We start from the raw sequence: 19,622 nt of genomic DNA on the forward strand, positions 1-19,622 counted from the left end.
ATGGTTGTTAATATCCTTTCTAAAAACTGATTCCTGGTTACATTGCTCTTCAGGTAATAGCTAGGGGTAGGCAGACATGGGTCCATAAAAATACAATCTTTAATCTTAAGGACTTCCTGTTCAGGAAGGACTGAGTGCAGACCAAATGGCACCAAGCAAACAATGTGACCTGCTCTGACTTTTAATGTGAATAAACAAGTCTGATTAAGAGTTATTCACTGCTAGATATTCTCACCCATTCTGAAAGAAAAATAGTAGCTCTGCTAATACTAAAATCTTGTTTCCAATAGAATCAAACGAGCTCTGTTCACTGGAGAACTGGAGTGTTGGATTTCCTTTCCTTGGTTAAAGGAACAGAGTGATACCTTCCCACTCCTAACACTTGCACCTCATGGTCTCTGTGGCAGTCACAGATGCACAAGCAGCAACACTTTGCTTTCCTCTTCTATTATTAGGTATACTCACAGAGCCAGAGTAGTACTGTAACCGTCTTGGGAAGAGTTTCCTTTGGAGGCTCCTTCCCCAGAAGTAGCATTTGAAGAGGTGGATCTTTAAACTTCAAGCCAGTTTGTTTTTTTTTTTTTTCATTTTTTGACTCACTGAACTTTGCCAGATATAGTGCTGAGTATTTTTTTGGAAATCAGCTGAAGACATTCCTGATGCTCTGTTGAGGTGATGAGCACTTGTTTTTTTTGCCAAGGGAAAGGTGGTCTGGGTAGCATTAGGAGAAAACTCCACTTTTGTCCTGGATAATGCATAGGATGCCCTAATTTCTGCTAACAAAATATGAATTCCTACTGTATGATTATGGTATTTTAAGAGTTTTATTTTTTAAGTCTGGGTTTTCAAAGGAAGCAGTAAAATGTGGACAAACCTATATCACAATACAGATTTCATGCCTCACTGACAGTTAAGGATAGGTAGAATATTAAAAATAATTTGATCCCATAATTTAATTTTATAGAGCTATCTTTCTAACCAACTGCTGGTTAACCCATCAGTTAAGAATTTAATTTTCTCAGCATTTAGCTAAAACATTCAAACACAGTGTTTTTATTCACACTGTCTGTTATTCAGGATAAAGAATAAAAGTTATTTTCCCTTTTTAGCTCAAGTCTCTCCTGAAAATGTGACATATCTTGGAAAATAGTGAAACGATATTTTTTACATAGATTATTAAGACCTGTTCTACCTCCTGCTCCCCCTTTTTTATTGTAAATTACAGGGTTGCATGTAAGTTCAAAGAATTTCTGACATTCCTCTTTGTAAGGGTTGTGCCAGTGTTATTGCTTAGCTGTCTTGCCATATTTCAGGCTACAAAATAACCAGGAAGGCAGTTATTTTTCTGCCTGCAATTGATTTTGTTCAAAAATAAAATCAACTAGTTTTCAACAGGAAAAAGAAAATCTCAACAAACCCACCTAGGAAACTAAAGAAGTAAAGCCCTCTGAACTAAAGTAGGGTAGAAGACTTGAAGGCTGCTTCAATACATGGCAATTTGCAGGCGTACTGCGGGTATGCTTCTGGTCATTTAGGGCTGCACACACACTTCTCAAAGTAAGGCTGGATTCATAGTTGTTTTGAATTCCTTTGGTTTTTAAGAAATTAAATGGAACCTAGGTCTCCACAAAAATATTTTCCCAAATCTCCCAGCTCTCAACCACTTGTACAACATGAAGCACTAGGTTTTGTAAAAAAATTGCTTCCTATTTTTTTTTCAGTTAATCTGAAAGGCCTAAGCTCTCAGGTAAATACACAGTCTATATGTACCATAGTTTTAATGGCAATAGACATAGTTTCAGGGACTTGAATACAATTTGTGATTTTACATTTCACAAATTCTAAATATTCCCAGGTTTACTAAGTACTTTAAAATCTGATTAGTATCTCAAGGAAGTGGAAGGCTGTTAGTAGAAAAAAAGATGAAAAGTGCTTAACTTAGCTTTCAAAATTAGGCTCACACTGCTGTTATTTGAGCTGCCTTTTTTTTTCTCTCCTATGTGTTTCGTGTTAGACAAAACCGGCTTCTTTTAAAAATAGACTGTCCTTGCTCAAAACTGGCTTATTTTAAAAATAGACTGTCCTTGTTCAAGGGTTCCTTGATACACTGAAGGTAGCTTCCTCTCAGTTTAGAAAAGCCAAGACAACACAAGAGAAGAGTTAGGCTGTGTGTTTTCTTATTTGGTTGGTTTTTGTGAGTTTTTGTTTGTTTAAATTTTTTTTTTCTTACAAATAGCTTGCTGTAAACAAGAGATGACTGCAATGCCTCTGACAGGGAACAGGTATAGATTCTGACAGGGCAGAATAGATTTGGTCAAACTTTACAAGATGCAAGGCAGTTTTAAGACTTTGGAATTAACTCAGTGAATGAGTTTTACTTCACATAAACAGAAGAAATCTTTCCCATGCAAACCACTGTCCTTATGCTTTAGAGAAACAGGAAGCAATTTTCACAGCTCATTCACACAACCAACGAAATGTGAAATAGGCTCCATGGTTAGGTGACAATCCTGGATGTTCCCTCTATCTCTGGTTAAGGCAATCTTATTTCCAGGGCATTAAGGTAAGGAGATAAACAGAGAGGAAAAAATATTTATTAAGAGCAATATTTCTGTCTGAATAATAGAGGGAAAATGAAGGATTACCTACAGTTCTATATTCTTATTTACATCTAGAAAATGTTACAGAACAGCTGTATTGACGAACAAAAAACAAACAAACAAAACAATTGTTTTGTTTCATCCAGAGCATCTAATTTGATGTAAAATAAGTGCACATAGATATAGCATAGAAGATTATAACAGTAATCACCTTCTGTGTAGGAGAGATAATCAGAGGACTATAAAACTTCATGCAAAATCAGTTTGTTGTTAGTGCCACTACAACATATAAATAAGGTGGAAAAATACATTTCTTCTTACCAGAATTTCATTGACTTAAATGAGGCAATACAAACCATACAAATGCACAGAACAATCACAGGATGAAAGCTAATTAAATTTTAAAAATTATTCCCCCCACTCCCCCTCCCTTATAGTCAGTTTGATTGACACTTAATAGTTAAGCCAGTCCATTTGTTTCTTAAGAGTGAGGTTCCCACAGCAAAAAAAACCCAACACAATAGTGTGTGCTGGAGTCTTGTGGGCAAGTGCAGCTAGCATGGAGTAGCTCTGATGAGTCTATTGAAAAAGCAGCTGTTTCTGCCTTCACTTCTGACCTGGTAGTGCACTCCAGTTATAGCTGCGTTCAACAGCCTTTCACTCCTTACTCAGAGCAGCTTGTCATTCAGTGGGACAGAAACAAAATCATTACATTAGTTTTAAACTATTTCAAGAAGCAGATGCAGCAATTACCTTTAAAAGCAATAGCTAGATGGGCCCTGAATGGTGGCAGGTTTTTATTATTGCTGTCTGTCCAGGGAGCACTTTTGCTGCTAGCAGTCAGTGCTAGATCTTCAATAGCAGTTGATAATTTTTGCTTCAGGCTTTTGTGTGCCCATATGGCCATGTGTGGAGAGTGCAAAGATGTATTTGGTTTGTGTGGCAAGATTTTGGTAGCAGGGTGATAAGATGCCAGAAGTTGTCCTTGTGTCTAATGGAGCCAATGCCCACCAGCCACAGGTTGGACCTGCCTCCAGCCAAGTCTGAGCCCATCAGCTATGGCTGTAGTTCCTCTGGAGTAACAGATTTAACAAGGGGAAAAAACTGCAACAGCAATGACCGCTGGAAAAAGAAGAGAGAATATGTGAGAGAGACAACTTTGCAGAAACCAAGTAAAGAAAAAGGTGTAGGAGCTACTCCAGGTGTTGGAGCTGAGGTTCCTCTGCAGCTAGTGGTGAAAACCATGGAAAGGCAGCTCTGTCCCTGCAGCCCATGGAGGTTCACAGTGGAGCCTGTGGAGAGTGTCAGGGCAGGTGGAAGTCCAAAGGGAGCTATGATCCCCATGGGAAGCCTGTGATGCAGCAGACTCCTGGGAGGAAGAGAAGAGCTTGCATTGGAGCAGATTTGCTGTTGGGACTCATGACACTCAGGTTGCCCACACTGGAGCAGCCTGCTCCTAAGGGTTTGCATATTATGGTGCGGACACACCCAGGAGTTCATGAAGAACTGCAGTCCATGGGAAGTGCTCATGTTGGAGAAGTTTGTGGAGAACTGCCTTCTATGGACCTCACTTTGGAAGAGTATGAGGACTCCACCCCCTGAGGAGAAAGGAGTGTCAGACACAAGGTGTGATGAGCTGACCAAAGCCCCCATTCTCTGTCCCCTTGTGCTGCCTGGGGAGAAGGAGGTAGAGAAAATCAGGAGTAAAACTCAGCCTGGGAAGAAGGGAGTGATAGAGAGGTTTAGTAGACACACGGTGTCCAGCCAAGCTCAACCCTCAACAAAAGAAAAATTTGCTACTGAATAAGTAGCAATTTGAATTTATTGAATAAGTAGTTTTTTTCTTGCCTTTTAATTCTACATTATGATCCATTGTGTGCATACCTCAAAATGAGAAAACAATGTGATTAATCCATAAATTGTAGCCAAACTGAAGGAGTGCCTCAATCAAATACTACATCTCTGGACTCAAAATTATTAACATGGCAATTATAAGGTCTATAGAATTATAAGGTCTATATAATTGCTGACACAGGTGGCTTGGGATATAATGTATAGTTATCAAAGTATAAAATGGTCCCAAAGAGTTACGCAAAGGGGGGTACAGATTTTTTCTCTTGCTAAATTTGTGTTTACAGTTGTTAGAGCTCAGAATGATAGGGTTATAAAAGTAGGACAGGTATCAACAAATGTAAAGCCTTTTTCCTCTGGCAATATAGCTATCACAGGCCTTTAGGCAGTCAAGTATTCACTGAAGATTTGTTTTGGAAGGTTTCATAGATAAAAAGTTGCCATGACCCATATATTCTCACATTCAAACATTTTGACTGTTAGTTTTTCAAGTGTCAGTAAGTACCTAAGGACTGAAAGATTCAGGACTACTGATATTAAATACAGAATAAATTTGGTGGTAGTTAAGTCCCATGTAATTAGATCTATTTAAGTGAGATTTCTCAGGTATGCAAAAGGCTGTATGTATTGTACTATAATTAGCTTTGTCAATTCTCATTGTTAAGAACTATGATATATCTTTTTATTTTAATAGAAAAGTTTTGGAGGGGTTTATAGACTTTTTATGTAAAAGATAGTTTCTTTGTTTTGGGGTGTTATGCAAGGATTACCTGCTAAAAAAATGTGAATGATGTGTAATTAATCAAAGCCCAGTTCTCTAGAAATTTACAGGAACAAAAATCCAAACCAAAGCCCCAAACAATACTATTTATTTTATTTTGCGACTCATCTTATAAACTGCTACTCATAAAATACCTACTCCAAAAAACCTGATCATCCCAATTTTATTGTTCTCCTTCTTTACCATTAGCTGCAATCTAAAATAAAATGACATATGCTGTAAAGGTGAGCAGTCAAGAGCAACTCAGTTTTAATAATGACCTATGTACCAGTGTTGAAACAATGACAAATGCTTTATTTGTGGAAACACATTACCTTGCAGATGTTCAAACCAACCATAGGCATAGCATTATCTTGAGTTACCTCTGACTGTGGAAGAGATCTCTTTAAAAACAGGAAAACATTTTTTTCTCTTAGAAAATAGTCGTTTTGAGAATGAACTTATCAGAAAATAATTTCCTGAGGAACAGATGGGATCTCCCCAGTTATGTACTGAATCTTTATATATACTACTTAAATTGCAGATAATTTTACTCTTTCAGAAATACTGCTTCTTGAATTGAAATATTCAGATCACTCCAATCTCGTGAAACAATGGTGTAAGGAGGAACCGAGAGCAAGCTGTGAAGACTCAGAGGTTGCAAAGCTGTTGGAGGGAAGGAATCTTGTGAGGTATACTTTTCAATGCAGAGGTGTAACATGCACTTGTGGCTGAATCAAGGTATCTTTACAATTAACCCAATTTCCAGATGTTAGACTACAGTAGTTGGTTTTGCAGTGTAGTGAAAGACAAATAATTTGCTAGTGGTCCACATATTGCACATATTTAAAGAGGCTGAACAAGAGACAATACTTTGCTGGTGTTCTCCACCAGTGTTGTCCAAATCCCAAATAGGGCATAGGATTTTAGACCACTGAATAATTATTTTGGAAATATTTGAATTATATTTGTCACAGTGATTCTTAGTAGGCATTGCTTACTAAGAATCATACCTTTAATCACTATTAAACAAAGATTAAATTTGCAATGCTAAAATTTGCTGTAGTAGAGTCACTGAAATAATATGTGAAGAATGAGAGAGGGCTATCTGAGCTATTAATGTCTTGGTGCTAAATTATTCTTTTGAGTTTCTGGGAGTTAGATGTATTAATATTTTTCCCCTGTAAATTACACCCAGTTTCCAAAATGTTGCATTTTTCAGGAGGTAATGCCAAGCAGTAAGCTTTCCCTGGTTTATTTGGTTTAATATGCAACTTACTGCATTTTGTAGTGAAAGAGTTGTACTCTGAGTTTAAATAACTACTTCTGCAAGTAAACTTGTATTATAATTAACCCATGATGAAATTAAGAGTAGAAATTATTGATAGAACCACGATTTTTAGAGTTTTGAAAATCAGGATCCTGCTGTTATCTGGTAGATATAAGAGAGGACTGATTTATTTTACAGAAGCTGTATTACTTTAACTAGCTAGAGGTCTGGTCTGTGGGGTTTTTTTGTATTGTAATAATGTCTGTCAGCTCAAGCAACTTCCAGTTGTGTGAGAACAGCTCAAAACAATTAGTTATACAATGTTCCTGCCTTGAAAGTCTGTACTTCTAGATAAGCAAGAGAGTTTTAAAAAAATACAAAACCAGGCATCTGGATTTTTCAACCATTAAGGTACAGGCTGTGGTTATGATAAGAAAATTAAATTCTCAAGGTAATGTTGGAAGCTAATAAATCAGATTTTTTTTTCCTTGCAGGTTGTTCTCAGTGGCATATTAATACCTCTGTAACATGCAACTCTACTTCTTTCTTCTCAGAAATTACATTGGCAAGATGACCCTTTCCTCTCCTGTGCAGCTTGACTGGCAGGCTGCTGCCAAGGAGGGAAAATTATTTTCAAAGTCTGACCTAAGTAAAACCATTTCTTGCACTCTCACTGGACTTTTGTTGCTTCAGGTGTTACAGGAAAAACAAATCAACTCAGCTGCTCTGGTTCATAATAAGAATATTATTAAGATCCCCAAGCATAGCTGATACTGCTCTTCCAAACAAACTGAGGAACTCCATTCATTTATTGATGCACTCTCCATGAAGGGATTTTGTTTCACTTTGTTTGAAGGACCTGAGAGCCCTTATTATTTTTGTTTGTAGAAACACTGTGGTGCACATGAAAGGGGCACAGAGGAAAAAAACCTTTTTTTTTTTTTTTTTTTTTGTTGGGGGGAGAATGGCTGGCAGTTGATTGCTTCTTTTTTTTTTTCTATTTGAAAAAGCTTCATGGATGATTGATTTCTGATTTAGATTACCACATCCTCCCTGTTGTTCTCTGCTCTGTTTACTAAAATTTTCTATCTGCCTTGCTCAGCTGACATTTAGGATATTGATAAGGTTAAAGATAATGACTGAGTTGATTTAGAGGCTGGGTAGAACTCTGAGTCTATCATATTTTGATATAGTCTTTCCTTCCTGTCATCCAGTACAGACAAATATTTACTTAGAATTACAAAAAAGCAAAAAAACTCAAAAAACAAACAAGAAATACAAACACAAAACCATGAAAAATTCACCCTCTCTATTTTATATTTCCTTTCCCTGTAGCTTTCATAGATCCTTGTACAACAATGCTTACCAAGGGAAAAAAAATGTAACACTTGGTGGGAAGAATGTGGATTTTTATGAGGCATTTCATACATGTAGCAGAAAACCCACAAGACAGCCATCATATTTGTCTTTTCAAGCAAATATGCAGTTCCTGGGGTTCTCTGGTACAAGTCCTTCCAGCATCCAAATACTAAGTGAAATCTGTGGGGAAGGGGTGAGAAAAGGCTTACAGGAGGTTTATGGGATCTAAGAGGCCACAGCAATTAATCAGATTGGGCCCACTGTGCTTTCAGTAAGCCTGCTTGACTTACTAAGCCTGAAAAATTGTCTTTTCCATGTCTCTGCATGCCCATATCCTGATTTTTCATCCCACTTTGAAAGCAACTGAATGGAATATTTATGGCCTATTCCCTTTATCTGCACTGAAGAATTGAAAAATCCAAATTAGGGGCTCCATTTATTTGGGGTTGTCAGAAAACCATTATAAAAAGGAGAATGCTTTCCACACTAGTACTACCGAAGTACAGTAGTTTGGCTCATCTTTCTTATATCTAATTTTAACTGTATTGCTTTCCTTTGTTCTGCCTTATTTCTCAGTGTGAGTCAGCCCTGGACAAACAGTTAATGACAGCTGAGCAGGATTTAATGTAACTGGAGAACGACATGTGTAGCACAAGAAATTATAACCTTTGCACTGTTCCACCTCTGTGTCTGGCATGAAGAGGGATTTACATTTTTTGCTTCATGTCAGCAAAAGCTATGGTCTGCTGACAATTGGGGAGGGCTAGGATGCTCCTGCATCCTGGTCCTATGTCCCCTTCAAAGGCAGCAACCAGTTACATCCAGCTGTGGATTCCTCCCTGGACACTTTCATGCTTGCTTTCTTTATGGCGTAAGTTACCTCTGCATGCAAACCAATTTGCAAGCATGGACTTGCACAGTAAAGCATATCCTTTTATTTGATATGTAAAGGAGGTGCTAATTCTACCAGTTGTGCTAGATCCCCTAAAAAAAGTGAGGTGAGGTGTAAAATTTTCAATCTCTGCCACGTACTTCTAGTGACAAATAAAACCAGAAATTAATAGATCCATTTCACAGGGAAAATGCAATAATTTGACACATCTCCTAAGACTTCACAGAAAAATAAAACCACCTTTTGGTTTTTGTGTATACCACTTAATTTGTAGTGCAAAATGTAAACTATTGAAATAATACTCAGCTTACTAATACTCCAGACCTGATTTTTCCTTTATTTTCAGTGCCAGGTTTCATAGGTTATCATAGCTCTCTTCAGGATTTACAGTGTGTAATATAGTATAGAGTCATGACTTCTGCTGTGAAGAGTACATTTGCATTTAAAGGAAGTCTTTACAGACAGTTATTAAGCTAAAGGTTATAGAGGAAAAAAATACAGTGTCTGTTGCTTCAGCTATAATAGGACCACAGCTAAGTAGAAGACAAAAGATATTTTTAGGCTCTGAGCAGTTTGCTTTCTTCCTGTGCCATGATTCCTGCTACTCAGACCTGATGGTTTAGACTGTGTGACAAAGAGTTTTGCTTTTTTTCTCACTGCCATTTTTAGATGGCTTTTTTTTCAAGGTAAGGTCAACTTATTCCTGCAGTTACCAATTTTGATACTAGCCTAGAGTAAAGCAGTAAGAGATGGCAGCATTATAACCTCACTGAGATTGTTGAGAATTCTTATCATAAATAAAAAGAGGCAATGTTTTCTGCTCTCTTTGCAATTTTTTGACTTATAAATGCAAACACCCTCCCCAGTTTGGAAAGAGTGGAGGTAGTTTCTGCATCACTAAAAGATAATATTAACAATAATAATAATGATAAAAAAGAAATAAGAAAGATAAAGCTTCTGCTTTTCAGATCAGTTTCTGCAGTGATGAGTTGCCCTAGCAATTATTGAAAACTTCTGTATTCTAATTGACATCTAATGGAATTTAAGGCACCTAAAACTCTTCCTTATAACTTCAAAGATCATTCTAGACTGATACCGATTCAGAAGTAGTAACATTGTGTTCCAGTTTTTTATTCTTGATTGCAGCAAAAATACCAGCGAGACCTAGGGAAAATTATATGGAAAATAAAGACTTTAAAATAATACATGAAGTACAGGATGTCTTTTATGTGAACATCATAATGAAAAATACCAACTTTCTCAGCTAGATGCACCAATCTCTTCAAAACCGTGACAATTGTCTTAGATCCTGTCATATCAGCAGCATAAGGCTAATATAAAAAAGTTGAGAATATCTCCTGAAAGGGAAAAAACCCACCCTAGCACTGAAAAATTAACTTTTCTACAGAGTGATGTTTAATAGACTGTTGTTTAAAGACCAAGCCCTTTGTTTGAATCATATTCTGACTTCTGTTAGAAAATATATCGTGCAAATTAGCTTTCATATTGATAAACACTTAAAAGAAGGTTCTCATTACTTGAACAACAGTGAATTCTTTTTTGATCTATCTCCCCCTTTTTTTGAAGACTGGTTGTGTTCAGAATTTATTTTTCAGACAATTATTTTGATTTAATTGTACACCATTCAGAAAAATGTAATATAACTATAATTAAAGAAAAATAATTTCGCTTTGTACTCTTTCATTATGAATATTTTGCCATCTACAGGTTCCAGCTGATGCAGTTATCTATGGTTTTGTGTTCAAACAGTTTTGATTATTTGTTGCTTTAACTTCCATAACTTTGGTTTTAGGCTTTTTTCATTAAGCAGTAGCACAAAGAAAGAATTCACTATGAACAAACAAAACAGAAAGTAATAAAAACCCATATAAACCATGTCTTTATTATGACATTATAAAAATATCAAAATCTGCCTATTGAAAAAAGAGGCCATAATTTCTGATATAGGTTGAAAGTGTATTTTGAATAAATAATTATTAGCTAGATTTCAGGGATTGTTGGAGAAGACACTGCAAGGAATTTCTCTGCATTATCTGAAGATGGATCTAGATCCTGCATGTGCTGGGGACTTCATTAAAGAATATATGACACATTTTCTGCAGTGGTTACTAACTGCTTTCATGGCTTGTCATCTGTTTTCTCTAGAAGTAGTATTAAACCAGCTGATTAAAGTACTAGTGCAAACATGTCTTCAAATAGAGAATTCTATTTACTGGTAAGGTGTTGCTCGATAATTATTCACCTCAGATCCACTCAAACATTTAAATGTATTGTGACCACTTAATTTGAGAACCATTGAACAACTTTAAAGATGAGATTAGTCCAAAAGACAACTTTTACAAAGAAAAAAATGTTATTATCAAAAAAATATTGTATGACTAATTATTATTTATAGCATTAAAAAAAAAAAAACAACCCAAACCAACTCTCTACAAAACACCTTTAATGAGATTTTAGATATTTTCTTACATGGGCAGTCAGAAGATTTGATTATTCTGCAGAGGTTTGTTCCTCTTGGGAAAAAAGTTTTATAATTTTCACATTAGAATAAGAAAAAAACAAAACTCCACCTCTCATAATTCTAGTTAAAGACTAGGTTGAGTTTTAGCAGAAAAACTGGTGGCTAGTACTGGCACACTTTCTTCTGGTGGAGCAGAAGAAAGGCGGGAACACAGAGATTTCTCTCTTTATATGTCAAAGCAGGGCTGCAAAAGGAAAACAGTCCTCTTCCTTTCATGTAGCCAGCAGTTTATAAATCAGTGAAAGGGGGTTGTGGCTATTGTATTTTCACCCTTTTTGCTGCAGTGTTTTTTCTTAGCTACACTTAGGAAAACCCATCTGTAGGCTTCCTAAATTAGATGAAAGAAGGTGGTCTGACCCCGTGCACAGAGGATGTGATAGCACAGCATAAACCAACGGCAGAGTGACGGATAAGACTCAGAAAAAGTCTTGCCTTTTGCATTTACAACCAGTAAAGTGCACTGTCAGAGAAAAAGAGATAGATTAGCTGGACCGCTGGTTTGATCCAGAAACTTCCAAAACACTTGCAGTGCAGCTCTGATGTAGTAATTTTGTAACATCTGCTCTGGTAAATTCACCTACTGATGGCAGGCCATAAAACCTGCACATCCTGGCAAATTACTTCTGTTATAAAAACTTTACATAAGGTTGATAACTATCATGAATCATAACAAGGTAACAAACTATGTGTCTAGAAAATACTTTTCAAGTGTATATCTTATCGCAAGTGTGGTGCAGATGTCTGATAAGTATTTTTGTAGGGATAAGAGAGCCTGCAAGCACAACAACAACAAAAAAAAATCCTTAAAGACATTATGAGAGTTTTGATGTTGGTTGGGAACTTAGAGCCAGGTCATCTGGGACCTACTGGTAGGGGATTTTACTTCTAAATAATAACTTTAAAGAATTGTATTATAATACATAGCAAAATAGGGGAAAACTTTGTAGAAATTATAAAATCTGAGGAACTTCCCACAAATATCTTACCTCAAAAAATTGTTAATTCCTAACCACTTTATGCCTGTGCTCTTAAGTACAGCCTTTCGGAGAGGCTGGAAAGTGAAACCATTGAGATGAAAATTAGAGTCCCCTTTTTAAAGATGCATCTCTGACACACAGTGCTCATTACCTTTCTACATTTTTTTTTTTCCTGGTATATCTGCTCAAAGGAGAAGCAGTAATCTTCCTGCATTGTGACAACAGCACTCCAAACATTGTAATGGACAATTTGATCACCAACTGCGTGCTCAGGGAAAGAAGAGCTCCTGTGTGATGGATCTGAATGAACAGCCTACCCTCCCCAGCTGTATCTTCGATGGGAGGTGATAGATGCTATAGAGCGTGCCTTTGCTGGCAAACAGAGGAATGAATGCAGCCCCTTAGCCACCCACCCAGCCAACTTAAATCTCCTCTGGTGGACACCATAAGCTAAAAGAATCTCTGTAGGAAAAGAACTGTCATTAGAAGCATTCAATTCCCTTTAAAGGAATATATAAAAGAAAACCCCTCTTGGCCAAATGCAAGGAAAAAAATTGACTTCTCTCTTGAAGAGTTTATCTATTCATTGATTGTCCCTTGTAAGTTGGGTGTAATTAGACCTAGTCCTCTTCTAACCCTTGTGCTAATGAGGCTTTGCTCACTTCTATTAGTCACAGTGCATTGTATTTTAATAAGGATCCCTTGGCCTGGCACGACAGGACCCATGATAAGGGGAAGGAGAGCAAAAGGAAATGTAAAGAAGTGGGATCAGCAGGGGTCCCCTTCTTGGCACTGGGCTCCACAGGAAGGCTCTGGCTAACTTTGTCTTAGAACTGTCATTTGTATTAACTTCTAACCCATCACCTTCCCTGGTAGACTAGCTTTACTCAATGAAGCGGGATAGATCCTTGGCTTGGCCTCTCTATCCCCTATTTCAGCAAACTGAATACAACACAAAAAGTTCACAGGGGAAGCATTTGGGGAGATGGTGTGAAGGATAGGGTCAAAAAGAGCTTTTAACTCATCTTAACATTACTGTCCTTTTCCATTTCAACTCTAATCTTCCCATCAAGGCTTTTGGTTTGTTCATTCATCCATTGCTAAAAGAAAACCCCAAAACACAAAAAAATCGCCAAATGGAAATTATATGTGTTTTGAGATATGCAACACTTTATACCAGCATGCTTGTTTGTGTGTTTTCTCTCTGTGTGATTGTTTTCTTGCTGATCGATTCCTGGTTGGATCAGAATTCTTTGGCTGCCATTCACTAAGGTTAGAAGGGAAAAGAGAAGCCTTTTGTGTCTTTTGTGTAACAGTATTACATCTCACCAAGAAAAAACCCTTTCTAATGAAGTCTTTTTAGAGATGATAGACCCTGTTAGAATGTGACAGATAAACCTCTCCCTGTATGGCAGAAAGTAGAAAAGCATTATTCTTTTTTTTTTTTTTTTGTAGTTTCTATCAGTGACATCCCAGAAGCGGTAAGCAAAATATATTTCTTAAAGTCATTATTTTCAGAGTCAACTTTGGTATCTTCCAGATTTCTAGGGACATGATTCTGTTCTGCCTCAAACTCCAGAAGATTGTTTACATGTAAGTGAAATGGATGCAATACTGTAACATTTTCTTTCCGTTTGCCATCTCCTTTTATGCATACTGTAAATGCTTTACCAAAAATGAAGCATTGAGCAATAAAGCCAAAGGTCATACATGAAATGCCAAGATATCAGATGCTATTTACCCCTCTAAATAACATGGTATGCTCAGCCAGCATCCTTTCTCATAGGTCATACACTGTTGACCACCACCTTGGTTAAGTTACTGTTTGGTGAAAAGGGAGTTGAACAGAAATAGCAACTCTTTTGTCCATTATTGATATAGTGGAAAGCTAGGATTTATGGGGATATGGGAGATAAGTTTATGTTATGTTATGTTAGATCAAACTCAAGTTCACACTCAGATCATCAGTTAAAAGAAAGCTGGCATGCAATTTCTGTCCCCACATTGTGTGGACATGATGGAGAGCAGAGTGGCTCCAAGTAGCTTGAACTCCAAGTTATTCTAATAAGCTTTGTGATTTCATATATTAAATGAAAGTGCTTTGTCTGGCATTGGTTGTGTTGCCACAGAAACTTATCTTCACTTTAGAATCTGTCTTTTGCATGCCCAGATTTTTTTCCTAGGCATAATTTCAGATGACTGAGGCAAAGCTTCCTGATCACCAAGTGATCTTTCTGAATATCACCCAGCTGACATCATTAAATGATGTTTCATGGCTACCAGCAAGTGCGTTCTTAATGCTGTATACTTTTCGTTCCCCAGCTGACTTTCAGGAAGTTCATAAACTCCACCATCACCTGCCCCAACCCTCCAGTGTTGTCCCAGCATAAGTGTCCTTCCCTAGGCACCAGTGCTCTTCAAAGAGGAGGAGAAGTTTCAGACTTGGTATCTGCATCAAGCATGAGAAAAACTAGGAAATCTTAATCTAGAAGAACTCCAGAGTCCCCAAATATGTCTTTTACCATCAAATCAGAACATATTCAATGCATGTAACTGTTCTGGGTCTTTCAAAGTTTTTCTCTTGTCTGCAGCCAGCTCACACAAGTCTTCTTTTCCTTTCACTCATCTGTAAAAGTGCCTCAAACTGGTAGTATGTGTTTGACTGGAAAGCAAGCAGGTTGATCATCTTAGCTCCCTTAATGGAGGTATCAGAGTGCAACATAGACCTGATACTGGTGCATGCAGGTCTTCTTTCCCTTCTGTCATCTCCCTAAATCTCTCACATCATGTCTCCTCTAGACACCACTAAGTCTATCCTGGAAGACAACCCTGGTACTGGCTGTACCATGGTCTTTTTTCTTGTTCACATTCCTGAGGAACAGTGGTTTTAAGGGATACTGAAAAGATGATGATGTCACGAAGGAGGTTTGGAAAAGTAGAAGATAAAAGAGAGAAAAATTAGACAACAGATTGTAAAACAAACTGGTTTTTTTCCCCCTGTGGTTGTTATAGAAAAGCTTTGTTATATCTCTTGCATAAACAAAACAGCAATATTTTGTGGAGGGTTTTTGCTATTGCTGTTGGTTACCTTTCAGTTCATTACATCACTGTGTCTAGGCCAATAACAGAGGAGTCAGAAGTGACGAGAAGTGGTAAAATATTATATTTATGTCGTATCATTGAATCTATAATAAAGCTGCAATCTTCAATATTGTGGCCTCTGAATGTTTTAATATTTTTTACATGCTTACTCCTCTTGATTTTCATTTTAGTTCACTTTGTCTTACAGCTGAGAAACAGTTAAAAATTTCCAGGGAACACACCAGTCAGTGAGTGAAGCAGGTTTAATTCAATTAAGAGGGTTATAAACTATGTTTCTTTGTTAAGAAAAATGGTTTCTTATGTCCAATAAGAGAAAATACCAAATCCACTCACAAAGAAGCAAGACCAAGCTTGATTTTTGTTTCTTTAGCTTTCCATACGTACCAGAATGCTTGTCTTGTCCTAAATATTACACAACATTTCTCTCAGATTTTCAGTTCCTTCAAAAAGGAGGAAGACAAGATCTTGCCTTGTAATTGCCAAATATACTTTATCACTTGTGTATTCAAAAGAGATGCCAAAAGATAGAAGTGTTTGCATATGCAACAGCTACTGCCCAAATTGGGAAGAATGTGTTACTCAAATATGTATATTTAGTTCAAGAATAATCAACCATTTGCTCTTTTCAAGTCCTTTACACTTTTCAAGCTTTCTTACAAAGTCAGAGATTTCAATCTTCACAACTCATTTTTTATGAGTCAGTGAAATCTCAGTTCTTTGTTTTTCTTAGTTATGGGCAGACTAAAGCTTGTTTTTGAATAATAGTATCCTAATTGTTGTTTGACAGCAAAGGCACAAAAATATGTTATAAAGTCTATTAACTTTAAGAGTAATATTGCCAAATTTTTCTCTCAGTTGAAGTGTCACAGATGTAGTTTTGTATCTCCATCTATGTAAAGCTAGATTAAATATTACTATTTATTGAAATATAAATTTTTAATATGATAATAAATACCATATTTCCTTGTTTGTTCCTAATCAGTGAGAACATACGTTAATTATGATGACTTAGCATATACAACTGAGTTTAAAGTATTAAAGTGTCTAGTGACAAGACTGTGGGGAAATTTTATAACCTTATTTTAGCTTTTAAATTTATTTATAATGTGTCTCCTCAGTTGCCAACATCTGCTGCAATCCAGTATATTTGATACCACATTTTCATTTTAGAGAATCATCAAAAACTGAATTTGCTAAATGAAGACAAATAGTTAACAAATTATGAAAATGTATAATTTTACTCTGTTTTCAGTTACAGAAATAAATAATGCAATTAAGATGGTTTAGTACAAGATTTGACAAACTGCAAAGTCTTTATCATCAAAGACTTTTTGCCCTTAGGTCAAAGTTGTGTGCTTTCTTAAGTATGTTTTTAGTAACACTTGTCTTTTTCAGAAAGAAGAAAGAAGGTAACAATGAAGATCTTTGAAAAATCGTTTATCAGACTACTAGTCCCCTGGTGTGTTGAACAAGGAAGAAATCATGGAGGTAACTTCTGCCCCAGTAGATCCCAGATTCAAAATCTTCTTTGTAAACAGAGCCTTTCGTTTAGTACAACTGGATCATAAAGTGACAAGTTTTCCTCTAGAATTTAGCCTAAAGCCTCTTCTGGTCAGATTAACTTTTTGTATTCAGCTGAAGACCTGGATTAACCCCTAAGAAACTCTATTGTTTCTCTTCATTGCATATATCCCCATGTCTCCTGCTATCTTCTTTTTACATTGGACAAAGTGGTACAAAGTTTAATCCATGATAAGCTTTTCTTTTTTAAGTTTTACATATTTGTTAAGACTTCTTTGGCAGTTGTTTCCCTTTTAATGCAAACAACACATTCAAATAGAGAACCTTGTCAATAGAATTTGCTAACCTGAAACGAGAGAAGATAGTTAGCAGGACAAGCATCCTTTTTGCAAGGACAAAGATGCCAGCCCTAAATCCATTGTCCCTTATTTTTGTCACAGCTTTGTGCAGATTGAAAGCACACCCATGCACAAGGCAAACAGCTCTTATGATACACCTACTACTAGATTGTGGTTTTCAGTGAAAGTGTCACTGTTGTGAAATGGTAAGTATCTCTTATTAGTTTTAAAAAAAATTTTAAAGCTGCCTTTTAAATCACTGTCTCTCTGATAGAACTGGCAGGATGAACTAAACAGAAGCCCTGATGAAAGGAGTTTTAATAGTGGGTGCTAGAGTAAGGAAGGAAATTGCATTATCTATGTCCCTACCTAACTACCTGTTTACTAGGAAAAACAGAACCAGAAATAATGTAACAGGGTCACAATCCTGAGTTGGATAATACAGCTCTTTTCAGTTGGAAATGCTTTTTGTAATTAAGAACTTCCTCCAATATTTCTATTATTTTATGATGATAAAATACATTAAGCAAACCCAGCACTTTTTCAAAAACAAGCTAAGTTTCGAGGAAGCTCCTCTGGCCTCATCACATGAGTTTTGTTGAGGTGTCTACAAAGCAGAGTTCTCCATGGGGTAGGGTTAGGGCTAAACAGAGATAATCCCGTCAAGACTTTAAGATGTTTTCAGAAACTCAAACCAGGGCACAGTACAGCAGATTATCCCCTGGCCTTTCACCTCCAAGGAAAGCAGACATAGTATTGAGAGATGAGACACAGCTTTTAAAAGGTATATATTAGAAGCTTCTAAACCAACTAGCTTTAGTTCTATTTCTTCAAATGTGTTCCTGCCACCTTTGGATGGCACTGTTTTACACCGGGCACAGAGGTACTGTATTTACAGTCTTTCTGACATTCTCCATAACTTTGGAGAATCACTTGTAGGAGAGGTTTGTTTCTTCTAACAATTTCAAAATGGCTTTGTTTGTCATTGTTTTGCTTTTACATCACTTTTCCCCATATTTTCATTAAAAAGAAGAAGAAAAATTTGAAACTTTTATTTTTGCTTCCAAGGTTTGTTTTTTTTTTTTTGGTTGGTTGGTTGGTTGGTTTTAGAAATGGAAATTAAATATTTGGAAGTATGGGGAGGCTGTAATTTCCATTGTTTCAAACCTCTGTTTTCAACTAAAAATATTTTGTCAAAATTCTTTTAACCACTGGTAGGTTTTACTTTGAGTGTATTAATAGACTTCAGAAACAGAATCCAGAGATCTAGCACAGGAAGTATATTCTGAAAGCCCAGAAAGCAAGGTTGTAATGTCTCCTTTCCAGTTCAAGGTCTATATATTGCCATTACTATTTTCTAATATTTCTGAAGCATTTACAAATCCTCTGGTACTCTGTGAAGAGATAAGGTAGATGTGTGAACACACACCTTACATACAAAAAACATGGTAACAGGAACCAAAACATATTTTCTACCCGACTTAGGACTTCTGCCTTGATTACTCCTCCAGTATAGTGCACTTTCGCAAGCAGTTTTGTTCAGGGACTTCAGGAGATCCTGGCAATGTCAATAGAAGTTTAAAAATGGAGAAGTCTGGATGTGAAGCATATTTCTTCCTGAGCTCATGTCTGCTGAAAGATCATGTTTGCTCAGTAGCAAGAAAGCCACATGACACATCTAGAAAACAAGACAGTGATGAGATGAGGTTATCACTGACAGAGCAGTGGAGAAGAATAAGACAAAGTTAGATCAGCAAGAAGAAGTAAAATTGCACAAGCTTTTAATAGTTCATTTTAACAGTGTTAGTTTGGCATAGTGAGAAAAAGAAAAACATGTAACATTTCCAAGGATATGTGTGTGCTGCTTGACTGATAAGCTGGTCTCAATTTGCAGGGATTTACCTGAGAAATATCTACCTTGGGGAGAGGAGAGTGCTGTAGACATCAGGGTGTGACATGATGGTAGCTTCAACTGCAAGTGTCATGGTGGAAGAAAGCATTATAGAGGTGCTGAGAAAAAGGATGGGTAGCTGGATTTGGAGGCCACGTGTAATCCTTTCAGGTGTGACATTCTCATAATAAAATGTGTGAAAACCCTCTCTTTCCCTGAAAGATTTTTTTTTTTTTGGCAACCAGCTCTCCTGTCTCTTTCATGTTAGCTGCAAAGAAATTAAATAACCATGCAAATTTATGGAGCTACCTCAAAGGAATGTGTCTGTACTGCAGCATGTACCTCCATACTGAAATTACAGTATTGCTGTACTTCACTTTTTTCCTAATTGTTGTGCTAATGAACTTGACAGTAGGGCTTTCCTGAACTGTGTTGATGTCAATATCAATTCAGCTGCCAAAAGTTAATATGCTAAAAATTAATAAAAATGCACTTATGAAAAAACACCCAAACATCAAA

This window comes from Lonchura striata, chromosome 1 (assembly GCF_050655825.1).
Source record: "Lonchura striata isolate lonStrDom1 chromosome 1, ASM5065582v1, whole genome shotgun sequence".
NCBI classification, from domain to species: Eukaryota; Metazoa; Chordata; class Aves; order Passeriformes; family Estrildidae; genus Lonchura; species Lonchura striata.